This window comes from Phyllostomus discolor, chromosome 5 (genome assembly GCF_004126475.2).
Source record: "Phyllostomus discolor isolate MPI-MPIP mPhyDis1 chromosome 5, mPhyDis1.pri.v3, whole genome shotgun sequence".
Lineage (NCBI taxonomy): Eukaryota > Metazoa > Chordata > Mammalia > Chiroptera > Phyllostomidae > Phyllostomus > Phyllostomus discolor.
In genome coordinates this window covers 97985195-97997608 of record NC_040907.2, presented here as the reverse complement: position 1 = coordinate 97997608, position 12414 = coordinate 97985195, and the positions used below count along the sequence as shown (strand labels likewise).

At 35.2% G+C, this 12414-nt stretch overlaps 1 pseudogene; it reads left to right on the top strand.

Annotated features, from left to right (window-relative positions):
• Positions 1 to 1452: 1452 nt before the first annotated feature.
• On the top strand, positions 1453 to 1933 carry LOC114495948 (annotated as a pseudogene).
• Positions 1934 to 12414: the final 10481 nt, after the last annotated feature.

Sequence of the window (12414 nt, the reverse complement as noted above, 5' to 3'; positions counted from 1 at the left end):
GTAGGGGAATAGGAGGATAATAATTAAAATTGACTGTGGTGATGGATTCATGTCTGTGAATACTGTTGATCCTTGAACAACTTGGGAATTAGTGATGTCAACCACCATGCAGTTGAAAATCAAGGTACAACTTTTTGACTTCCCCAAAACTTAACTACAGTCATCCCTGTGCATCTGAAGATTCCCAATCATGGATAAAAAATAGTTTTTAATCTAAAGTTTGTTGAATATGCAGATGTGGAACCTGGGGATACGAAGGACTTATTATATATTTACCAAAAAAAAAAATCCACGTATTGCAAACCCATGTTGTTCAAGGGTCAACTGTATACTTAAATCTTTTAAATGGGTGAATTGTATACTACGTAAATTATATTTCAATAAAACTGTTTTAAAGATAGAAAAAACATGGAAATGTAGCCAAAACCATACAACAGATTGAGTTTTCAATCATGAAAAGTTACAGAACCCAGCGTAAGAATAGAGGGAGTGTATGATGATTTTGCATGGGGTTGCTGGCATATTTACTCCAATTCCCTTGCTAATAGTCTATATTTCAACTTGGTGGGTGGCTCTAATAATGTATACAATGTATATGTACACATGCTAACACATTTTGTAGGCATATACAAATTACAGTAAACACATTTTTTAAATATTTGGAATCCAATTTTTATTCAGGGTCCCAAAAGAAAAGAGGTTTCCTCTATGACTCTTCCCTCACTTTAAGCAGGTTTAAAGAGCAGGAGGGAATAAAAATAAAGTTACTTTTATGTTTAAATCCATGATATCCTTATGATTAACATACCCAGGTACTTTCAAGACTAAATCTACAACCAAAGAACATAGGTCCTATTGAGTTCAAGATTGTAAATTAGACTCTATGGATATTTTCTGTATTCCTTTATGTCATTGGTCATGGAGAATCTTCAAAGCATCTAAGTATACCATAGAAAACTACCGACAATATATTTAATGAAAGACCTTGCTGCAATGTTTTCAAAATACTTTCTTTCAGCCCTATGGGCCATGGGTGGTAGGTGAAGATAGGGTGTTAAGGCAGGAAATGTGTTAATGGGACTCAGAGATACCCTCCTCCACACCCTGCTCCTGTACTTCCACTTGAACAACATTATTATGGTCACTTTTCTTTGATCATGTAGGTAGCACATCACATATAGAGGGCTTGAGATTAAAAACTATCAAGAGAGCAATACACAGACAGGTCTGGCCTGGTGGAGATGCCCAGCCATCACTGGGCTGCAGTCAGGGGTCTGAAGCCAGAGTCTGGCACAGAGGTGCTGACCCCATTGGGCGATAAGTTGGATATAGCCTTGGTGAGGAGGTCTCCCCATGTGGATTGGGGCTCTGCAGAGCAAAGCAAGGTTGGGTCTGAGATTAGGAGGGGTGGGAGAATAAGAGGCCTAAGCCCACACCAGGTAGATGGGTGACATGGATGTCCTAAGGGAAGAAATCTTTGCACTGCCCTTTTCTGTCTCTGGTATGGAATTTGAAGCTATGGTTGGATATTTAGAGGATATTATCATGGTTGATGAGTTTCAGTTACTACAGATAAATTTCATGGGCAAGTACTACAGGAGTTTGAAGACACAGAGGAGGATAAACTCACCTGTATGTTTATTTTTAACAAATGTATTTCTCTGGTAGAAAAGTATATTGAACAACAGCTGCTGGAGTGGATTCCTGGATTTAACATGGCTGTTTTCTCAACACTACTATAGCACTACAAAGATTGAATGGTTGGTCATGTATTTGACATGCAGCTCACTTTTATGAATTTTCTGTCAAATAAATGTTTCTAGACTATGGAGTAGAAAAAAGTTAGGGACTGGACTTAAGCAGTGGTTTTGTGGTGACCTTTTTGTGTAAATTATCTTCTAAGTATGCTTCCTAGAACCATCTGTGGCATTAGGTCCCACATCCAAGCAGTGGGATCATTCTGGATATCACCAGCCCAATGGACTGGAAGAGACTTTGGCTAATGGTGACAAAAGGATACATCCTGGAAAGACTCTCTTCTGCAACTCCTCATTAATGTTAAGTATTGATGGATCAAAAAGCAAGTTACCTGACACTCCTGGGACTTGTGTCTCCTGAAACACCTTGTTTTTGGTAACTCTAGTACTCCTTCCCCACTCCACACCTCTGTCAGGCCTTCTGAGTCAGGCTCCTCTGGGGCATGTTCATGTCAAACATCCATGTATAGAACATATACATTGATGTGTTAGTGCTGTGAAGTAACACCCCATCACCAACCCTCTTTTTCCGAGCACATGGCTTTTGACATGTGCTAGAGTCACAGTCCTTCAGTCTCAATGGGGTATTTAACTATCTGGGAATATTTATCTAGGACGTTACTCTTGAGATTTCTGAAGTATCACAACTAGTCTTGGCTGTAGGAATCAACAGAAATATGAGCTCTACCTAAAAACTATATGTGAAGGTCATTTTTAGTACTACATTTGCAGCTCCAGTTTCACTAGTCTTCAGCTGTCTTTGATGTATTCCAACTGTTTCTAAATTTCTCTTTAAAGCATTTAAAAAATATTTCTATAGATGAATACTCAGGCTAACTTTGTGGATATAATCTTGGAACTTCCATGATTGCCCACTTCAAGACCAAAGAATTATGCTAATATATTTTTTTTAGATTTAATGCTATGAAGACAAAGGTATTTTCTGTGTTGGAATTACTATTTTACTAGGTATCAATGATTGCATTCTATCCTGCAAGCAAACTAAAGGCATCCTTTTCATATGGCATATTAAATGTTTGTGCAGAGTCATTTAAAATCCTTTCTGTATAAATATATAGGCTTTCTATTGGGATAAATTCTCTGCAATTCCTTCCTGTCAAAATGTCTGCTACAGACATGGTATAGAGATGGAGTTCCATCAGTTTAGCTCAGCATGAGTAGGAGATATCAACCAGCTTCATTGGTCATATTGACAGGAAACCATGTGTGTCCCATCTCTAGAAAAAAAAAAGATCATAATAGTTTAACTTCCACTATGTAACTTTGATTTTTTTAAAGTAAAAATAAGACTGTGTACTGACTTTTCACTTGGTTATTCTGGTTGTAAATTCTATGTGCTTTTCTGTACTGATGTATCACTTATTAAATATTTTTGTAAAATGAAAAAAATTATCAAGAGAAGCACATGACTCTCACAAGACTTGAACTGGGCAATTCCCAGTTGATGGGAGAGATGGGAATGTGAGAATCTCATCTTAGTGTTTACAGCCTCACTTTAGGAATCTAAGAATTCATTGTGTTTCTTAAACAAGGTAATTTGTGTTACTTTTATTTTGACTTGAACATTTTTATTGTTGTTCAATTACAATTGTCCTCATGTCTCCCCCATCACTCTCACCTGCCTATCCACCCCCAACCTTCCACATTCATTCCTCCCCATCACCCATTGTCTTTGTCTATAGGTCCTTTATATATGTTCTCTGACTTGACCCTTTCCCTTCTTTCCCAGGTTATCCCCCTTCACTCCTCCCCTCTGGTCACTGTCAGGTTGTTCTTTATTTACATGACTCTGGTTCTATTTTGCTCACCTGCTTATTTTGTTGATTAGGTTCCACTTATAGGTGAGATTATATGGTATTTGTTTTTCACCTCCTGGCTTATTTCACTTAGCATAATGCTCTCCAGTTCCAGCCATGCTGTTGCAAAGGAACGTTCCTTTTTTCTTTTTGCGGCATACTATTCCATTGTGTAAATGTACCATAGTTTTTTGATCCACTCACTCACTTACTTTTCAATGGGCCTTTCAATATTTGGAGAATTTAGAAATGGGCTGGCAGTGGGAGCAAAGAAGAATGCATCCCATTGATAGGGGAACCTGGACCAGTCCTGAAATACTCTCCAGTCCCTAGATGTTTTCCATGTTTCCTCACTACTTTGTGATCAGGCAGTGCTAAAAAGAAAACTTATCAATTACATCCTCACCACCCCAAAAACAGGAGTTAAGAAAAGAATAGAATCTCTTCAATTTCTAACTCCAAATGGATATTTTACAAATTTAGTGTTTACCTATCAAATATTCTTCTGCACTTCTGATATGAATTTTTCTTTAGATACTAATGTGAATAAGTTATTAGGATAGTCATTTTTAAGATAATTTATTGGGAGATTATACATGATCTGGCACAAATAACACCCCATTTTTATTACAAAACCTTTTATTACAAAATCATAAGCATGCAATTCTGTAACATGACAATATCACACTCAAACACACCATATAATATTTTAGGTGAAATGTTCAAATTAAAACTATAAATTATTACTCCCATATTATTACCCTAGCAACCACACTCAACTCAAGCAAGCCTTAATTCTGCCAGACCTTGTGTATGACTAAAAACTTTCAGAGAAAAAGAAAAAGTGGCCTCATAACTCTACCTCATTTTTATCTTTGCCACATTTATAAAACATCCCAATATATAAAATCAGTTATAGTCTTGATACAATTAATGCTACAGCATGTTTAATTTTCAGAAAGAAAATTTCTCTTTTCTAAACAATATCCATTATGTCAAAACATGCTGATAAATTCTGCAATCTAGCAAATTTAGCTTTTTTGGTGAAAGGTAAAGATCACAAGTTTTTATTGAACAGGTTTGTTCTATAAGTTCTATTTTTATCAGTAGAAAGATGTTTTCATCTGTCGTCACAGAGATGGTGACATGCTCTGAAAGCAATAGATCCTACTAAATTGCTTTATTTTATTGCCATCATACCATAACTACAACTCTAGCTATCACCACTCAATGGACATTATATTCATGCCTTTAGTCACACTATAGTAATGGAAACTTCTAAATAGCCTTACAGGGGAATGCCACATACATGTTCACCTAGGATAAGCACATCATGTAGAACATAATCATACTGAAGACCCTTATAAATCAATATTTAATGAGTAATAAATATAACTAAAGTAAGAAGAAATAATAACAGAGTTCAATAGATGTCTATTTATTGGGGTTTGAGAATAAGAAGAAAAAGTGAAGACATACTAATTTTCTCAAACTTATATATATTATGAGAAATGTAATGCATTCCTTTGGTCTGTTAAGTCCTATGATAAGTTTTTGAAATGCTACTTAAAAGAGGTCTAAATAGATTTCTTCAAGGGAGGATATCTGAGAGCCCTTTATTTGTTAATGTGAGAAGGCATTTTCTAAATGTATTCGACCATGCAATCTTATGTTTTGTTTTTTTCTTGAAAACATTTTAAGAAATTAGTGCTCCTCAGTATTCCTTGGGAAACATTAGGTTATGCTAACAAAAAGAGAAACCATGAGTTTTTGTTCATCTTTTCATCTGACACACTATATTGTACGGTGAGTCCTCATTTAATTCAATCCTTGATAGGTTTTTGGAACCTTTGACTTTAAGCAAAACGATGTATAATAAAACCAGTATTACCATTAACTTCAATTATCAGGCTAACTGATATAAACAAGAATTAAGTTCTTATGGCATATTTCTAGTCACAAAAACATCACCAAACTTCTAAATAAAAACCCCAAACTCCAATGTTCTACTATTGATTGAACATTGGAATAAAAGTGGATATACAAACATTTAAGAAATATTAATAAAAACAAGTAAGAGAATTCTTTTGCAATCCACTTACTCTAATTTAAGGTCATGGGTGTCTGGAGCCTCTCTCTACAACTCAGGGTGCAAGGCAGGAATTAACCCTGAACAAGATACCCTTCTATCTCAGGTGGCATTCACACCCACACCCACATTCACTGGGACAGTTTAGACACACCAATTAATTTAATGTGCACATCTTGAGGACATGGTAGGGAACATGAGTCCCCATGCAGAGAAAACCCATGCAGAAATGGAGAGGATGTGAAAACTCCACACAGACAGTGGACCTGGTCAGGAATTTTTTTCTCCCATCAACATTATAATAAAACTATGTTGAATGAAACAACATTATTCAAGGACTTGCTGTAGTTACTGAAAATTAGATATTTCCCTACTATCTCCCATTTGATTCTATATAATTTATGACTTTGTGCTAACATTTGTTCATCATTTTTAGAAGGAATAACCTGATGATCAATTAAAATCTTCCTGAAGAAATTGCTATTGACTATTTGTAGAAGTCTTTATTTTCTTGGGAAGTCACCAAATGAAGGCAATGGAGCTGCTTCCCTTCATAGACTCATTGACTTTTCTCTAATGAATGCTGTAATATCATATGGATTAACTATTATCCAGGCATACACAACTACAAATAAAATATTTTTGCTAGTTGAATAAGAATTGTCAATGGCACAATGGCATTGAAATTTAACAACTGAGTAAGACGTTAAGCTTTCCCAGCATCATCTCACTATATTCTCTGTGACAATAGATGGAAAAAAAATTCTACTGATAAAAATAGAGCTTATAGAAGAAGCTTGCTCATTGTTAGATATTATCAGAATAGACCCCAATAAAAATTCTTGATCTTTACCTTTCACAAAAAAGGAGTAATCCAAGGAAGAAAGAGCAAAGAATCTATGCTGTGGACTCAAAAACACTAGAGGGACGCACACAGAGAAAGAACACATGAACTTTGAAGTCATGGAGAATTGCATTTGAATTTTGGCTCTACCATTCACACTTACCAGCTGCATGATTTTAACCAAATAATTTATTCTGAAGAGGGCCTTGCTTGTCTAATCTGGAAAGTGGGAATATTAATACTACCACATAACATTTTGGAGACATTAAAAAATTAATAAATGTAAAACAACTGACACATATCACATTTTTTTCAGACTCCTTGTTCTCTTTTTCCCAAGTTATGTACAAAAGTGAACATTAGCAAGTTCAATACACAGGCTAGCTTATATCCCATGGGCAATTAAGCCATCATCCAATCCAGTAACAATGATTACAAAATGGAATATACTTATATTCAGAAGATATTGAGCTCTAAATATTACTCTGGAAGACAGAATACATTTATTAATGAGTATTGTGTTTGAGCACCAGTTAATCACTCATCCTTTTATATAACATTTTATTCAGGTGGTACTTTCAGTTCATTACCCAGGTATCTAATAACAACTTAGTTAATGTTACTATGAAATAGAGATAATTTATAGATGAGACTGAGTATAAAGGAAAAATACTTGCAAAGATCATTTGTTTGCAGAGAAGTGCAAAGAAACCCTTTTTCAGTGTGGTTAGAGGCAGTTTGGGGAAATGTTTTTGCACATTAAATTAGGTAATCTCTACAAGATTTTAACATTTTTAAATTTCAAACATAAGAAATGATATTTCACTTATTTTAAAAATTATTAACATGATCTGCATTCTAAAGAGAAAATGGTTGTCAGCAATAAAAAACAATGAAATCACAGTACTCATTTCCTTTACAACTGGTTTACTTTAGTCATTTTAATAGGAATAGCTTTAAGAGAAAAAAGGGAATAAAAAATACAGCTTTGTTGTATGAAAAAAAAATTTCTGATGGCTTCCCTAAGAATTTGTCTTACTTCCACCATTGTTTCATAACAATGAGTTTCCAAACTAAGCCACAGAGTTTTTCCTTAGAGTCACTCTATTGTTTATAAAAGACAGTGTCTAGACTTATTTTTAATAGTGCATCAAGCCATCTATAGCCAGCTCAAGGATGACCAAACTCTCAACAGAGCAATTACTTATAGGTTTAAATGGTAAGGACATCCACTAAAACCACTGCCATTGTGACTTATGAATTGACTTTGCTACTTTGGGATTCTTCAAGTAGATAGATTAAGAAATAGAAACCAATTATGTGTGAATCCTCAGTATATATAATAAAACTATTGATAGTGATAATAAAGCTTGCCTAAGCATATAGGCATTATATTTTTTAAGCTTTCTCTTCTAAACAATATTATAACTCCATTCATGGATTTGATTGCTGTTAAGATAATGACAGTTAAATTGATCTGTTGTTCTCTAATGGAAAAATTACTTTTCTCTATATATTACCCTATAATTCTTGACAGGATTACTTTATCCTCAATAGAAATAATCTTATCCTCCTTAATAAATCAGTTATCAGGTATAGTTTTTACTATACACTGTCAATATGTTTTAAACATTTCTTTGCATGCTGAAATACAGAGTATCTTTGAATATGTGACATTTTATTTTTGTGGCCATATATACATTAGTATATGTTTGTACTGAGGCAGGATAGTAAGAAGTGAGGGAAATTCCTTGGCAAGTAGAAAGCGCAAACTAAGACAAAATAATTACACAAGGCCAAACAATTTAAACAATTCACAAGAATTTATCTTCCCTAGCCAAGGATACCTGAGGGCAAATGGTTTACACCTCCCTTCCCTAACCAGAGAATACATAGCTTAAATTATTTTGGTTAGGGAGATAGGAGACAGAGATCCAATTAGTGTCATCTGCGCCCACCAAACCCAAGGACAGGTGAAGTTGGGAAGAAATAACAAAACCCCAATTCAAGCCACACTGACCGAGATAAATGTAAAGGAGTGAAACTGATCAGAAAATGATTCCAAACTGCCCTATACACCTGTTTTGATGAACCCACATATTGAGGATATACCTGGAAAACAGAAATATTCTGTTACGACCTTCTCCTAAGACCTCCTGTAGGATTTCCACCCACAGAAGATAAATAAAAAACTTCATGACAAGGGATGCCAAGTGAGCTCTCTCTGAACCATGTTCATTACTTTCTTCTCTCTCAGGTATGTACCTTTACTTTCTCTCCTAAACTCTGAGGGTCCCCATGAGACTTGCAACCAGGGGAGCATCAGGCAGTGTCAGATTCTCCAAGGCTTACACTTTGAATCTGTCTCAAAAGTCCCCTTTTCTCTGACTTCGCAGTGAGCCAACAGCAGCCCCACCTTGACTCATATCTTTCCTATAATGTTTCTAGAGGCAAAGCAGATCACCACCTAGACTCTGTGGCTTCTCCTATCCTAGACTTTTTAATAAGCTAATAGAAGCCCAGCTGTGGCTCACTTCTTTCCTATAATGTCTCTATGGAGCCAAAGCAGAACACCACCTAGGCTCTCTCCTGTTGGTTCTCCTACCCTAAGCCCTCCTTTAGTTTCACTGTCCCCAGCTGAAATTAATGTACTCTCAAAATCACCTGGATTCGTGTTGCAAAATTCTTCCTACACTAAGTCAAGAACCCACAGCTATGGGCAGTACTAAGGCAGGCTCAAGGCAGGCCTGCTCCAGACCGGTCCACACACAGTAACAGTAGCAGTAGTTAATGTTATGGAAAATACAAGACTGCTTCAGAAGTTCATCCTGCAACACACAATTAAAAGAAGTACATCTCAACCTATAATAAATTTGAAAAAAATTATTATGGACTTTCATTACAGTTAGCTAGACCAGGAACTCCTCTATAATAATATCATATCTCATTCATTTCTGTATTATCAGGTCCTAACAGAGTGAGTGATATCTCATTAATTTAATGATCACTGAACTAAATTTAGTCAATAAAACTCTTAATAAGCATCCATAAAAAGTGTATATTTATTTCAAATAATGTTCAAGTATACTAGAAGTCACAAGCTCAAATATGTATGGGCTTCATGCAGATAATACAATAAATGAAATAGAAATGGTAAAACAATTGTTCCTCTCTTTTTGTTTCAATTTTTAAAACATTTTCTTTGTTAATTATAGTTTACATTCAACATTATTTTGTATTAGTTTCAGGTGTACAGAATAGTGATTAGACAATCATATACTTTAGAAAATGTTCTCTTGGTATATCCAGTACTAACCATGCATTATACATAGTTATTAAAATATTATTGACTATTTTCTCCATGCTGTATTTTATAAACCTGTGGCAGTTTTGCAATGACAAATTTGTACTTCTAAATTCCTTCACCTCTTTCACCAGTTTCCCAGTGCCCCTCCCTTCTGACAATCACCAGTCTGTAATTTATTGTAACACAACAATATCACATTCAAGCACACCATATGACATTTTAGGGGAAGTGTTCAAATTGCTCTCCATCTCATGTGAGACATTCACATACGCTACCAACCACAACTCAAGTAAGCCTTACTTCCGCCAGACCCTGTAAATTATTTCAGTGTTTCTATTAGTTTGTATATCAAATATCTTCTGAACATTCACACCTAAATTTTTGGATCATTGGTTGATTAATAGAAAAGATAATGCTCATTTTCATTTTCTTTTTTACTTAGCAACAGTTCTTAATGTCAGAAACATTTAGTAACAGAATACATTTATATTCAACATGAACTGAGTAAACAGATCACAATCATCAATTACAATATGCAGAGCATGAAGCTCAATCCAGGTGATTCTCATTGTGACTAACTAGTAATTAATGTCTCTTATGGTTACCCATTAAAAAAAGACTTACCAAATGGTCTGTTAAATTCACATTCATATGCTTTTTATGAATTGAATTAAAAGTAAGGTTACTGCTTATAGTTATTAATTTTTCAGATATCAAGATAATTATTAGAAAAAATAAGCAGAAGCCTGAGGCATGCATTTAGTTTTCAGTTTTTGCAATATGTATCCTCTAAAAATGTTAAATTCTATCATTTTAAACATAATCATCTCCAAAAGATAGCATGTATACCTTGGATGACATCAAGCCTGCTCAATGATCCTGGCAATAAAATAAACTGTCTCCCATGTCTAAGGAGTACATCTTTATGGCTGGTGGATTAAACTGAGCCTCTTCAGTGTATTAGTAAATTCCTCCTATTGATAAACTGAGAGCATTATTTCTTTCTGGCCACCAGGGTGATGGGTTAAAAACTGGCTTAACTTTTTTTCTAATTCCCTCATCATTTTTAAAAGATTTTTATTTATTTATTTTTAGAGAGATGGGAAGGGAAGGAGAAAAAGAGGGTGAGAAACATCAGTGTGTGAGAAATACATCCAGTGCCTCTGCACACCTTCAGTTGGGGACCTGGCTCACAATCCAGGCATGTGCCCTGACTGGGAATCAAACTGGTTACCTTTTTGGTTCACAGGCCAGCATTCAATCAACTGAGCCATACAGGGCACCTCATCATTTTTAAATAGTAGGTATTAATAACAATTCATGTGAGTAGGATAAAAGGAAAAAACTGATGTTCATTCTCAATTTATCTGAACTGAGTTTTCACTTTTTTGTTTTTTCAATTTTTAAATAATTTTAAAATGATAGCTTAATGTGGTTTTAATTTGCATCTTTCTGATAGTTACTGATGCTGATTTCTTTATTGTATTTCTATTACAATTGTCCCAATATTTCCCCCTTTGCCCTCCTCCACCCACCCCACACCCCACTCCCACAGTGAATCCCAATACTGTTGTCCATGTCCATAGGTCATTCATACATGTTTTTTGTCTAGTCCCTTCCCCTTCTGTCTACCATTATCGCCCTCCCCCTACCCCTCAGGTCATATTCAGTCTGTTCTTTACTTTGAAGCCTGTAGTTCTACTTTGTATGTTAGCATATTTTGTTCATTAGATTCCTCTGATATGTGAGATCATATAGTATTTGTCTTTCACCAACTGGCTTATTTCACTTAGCTTAATACTCTCCAGTTATATCCATGCTGTTGTAAAAGGTAGGTGTTCATTCTTTTTTTCTGCTGCATAGCATTCCATTGTGTAAATGTACCACAGTTTTTGCTCTGCTCATTTACTGATGGGCACTTAGGCTGTTTCTAGTACTTGGCTACTATAAATACTGCCACTATGACTATAGAAGTGCATAAGTTCTTTTTTCTTTTTTATTGTTGTTCAAGTATAGTTGTCTCCATTTTCTGAATTGGTGACTCAGGATTCTTAGGGTATATCACAACAGCAAAATTGCTGCGTCAAAAAAGAAGTTCCATTTTTAGTTTTTTGAGGAAATTCCAAACTGTTTTCCACAATGGCTGTACCAGTCTGCATTCCCACCAACAGTACACTGGGTTTCCCTTTTCTCCACATCCTCACTAACACTTTTTGTTTGTTGATTTATTAATAATGGCCATTCTGACGAGTGTGAGGTGATACCTCAATGTGGTTTTAATTTGCATCTTTCTGATAGTTACTGATGCTGAGCATCATTTCATGTGTCTCTGGTCCATCTGTATGTCCTCCTTGGAGAAGTGCCTATTCAGATCCCTTGCCCATTTTTAGTAGGATTGTTTCTTTTCCTGGTGTTTAGTCATATGAGTTCTTTGCATATTTTAAAGATCAAAACCTTGTCCAATATGTCATTGGCAAATATGTCATTCCATGTAGTAGGTTCCCCTTTCATTGATTTCTTTAGCCATGCAGAAGCTTTATAGTTTGATGTAGTCTCATTTGTTTATTTTTCCCCTTATTCCCCTTGCCCTAGAAGATATA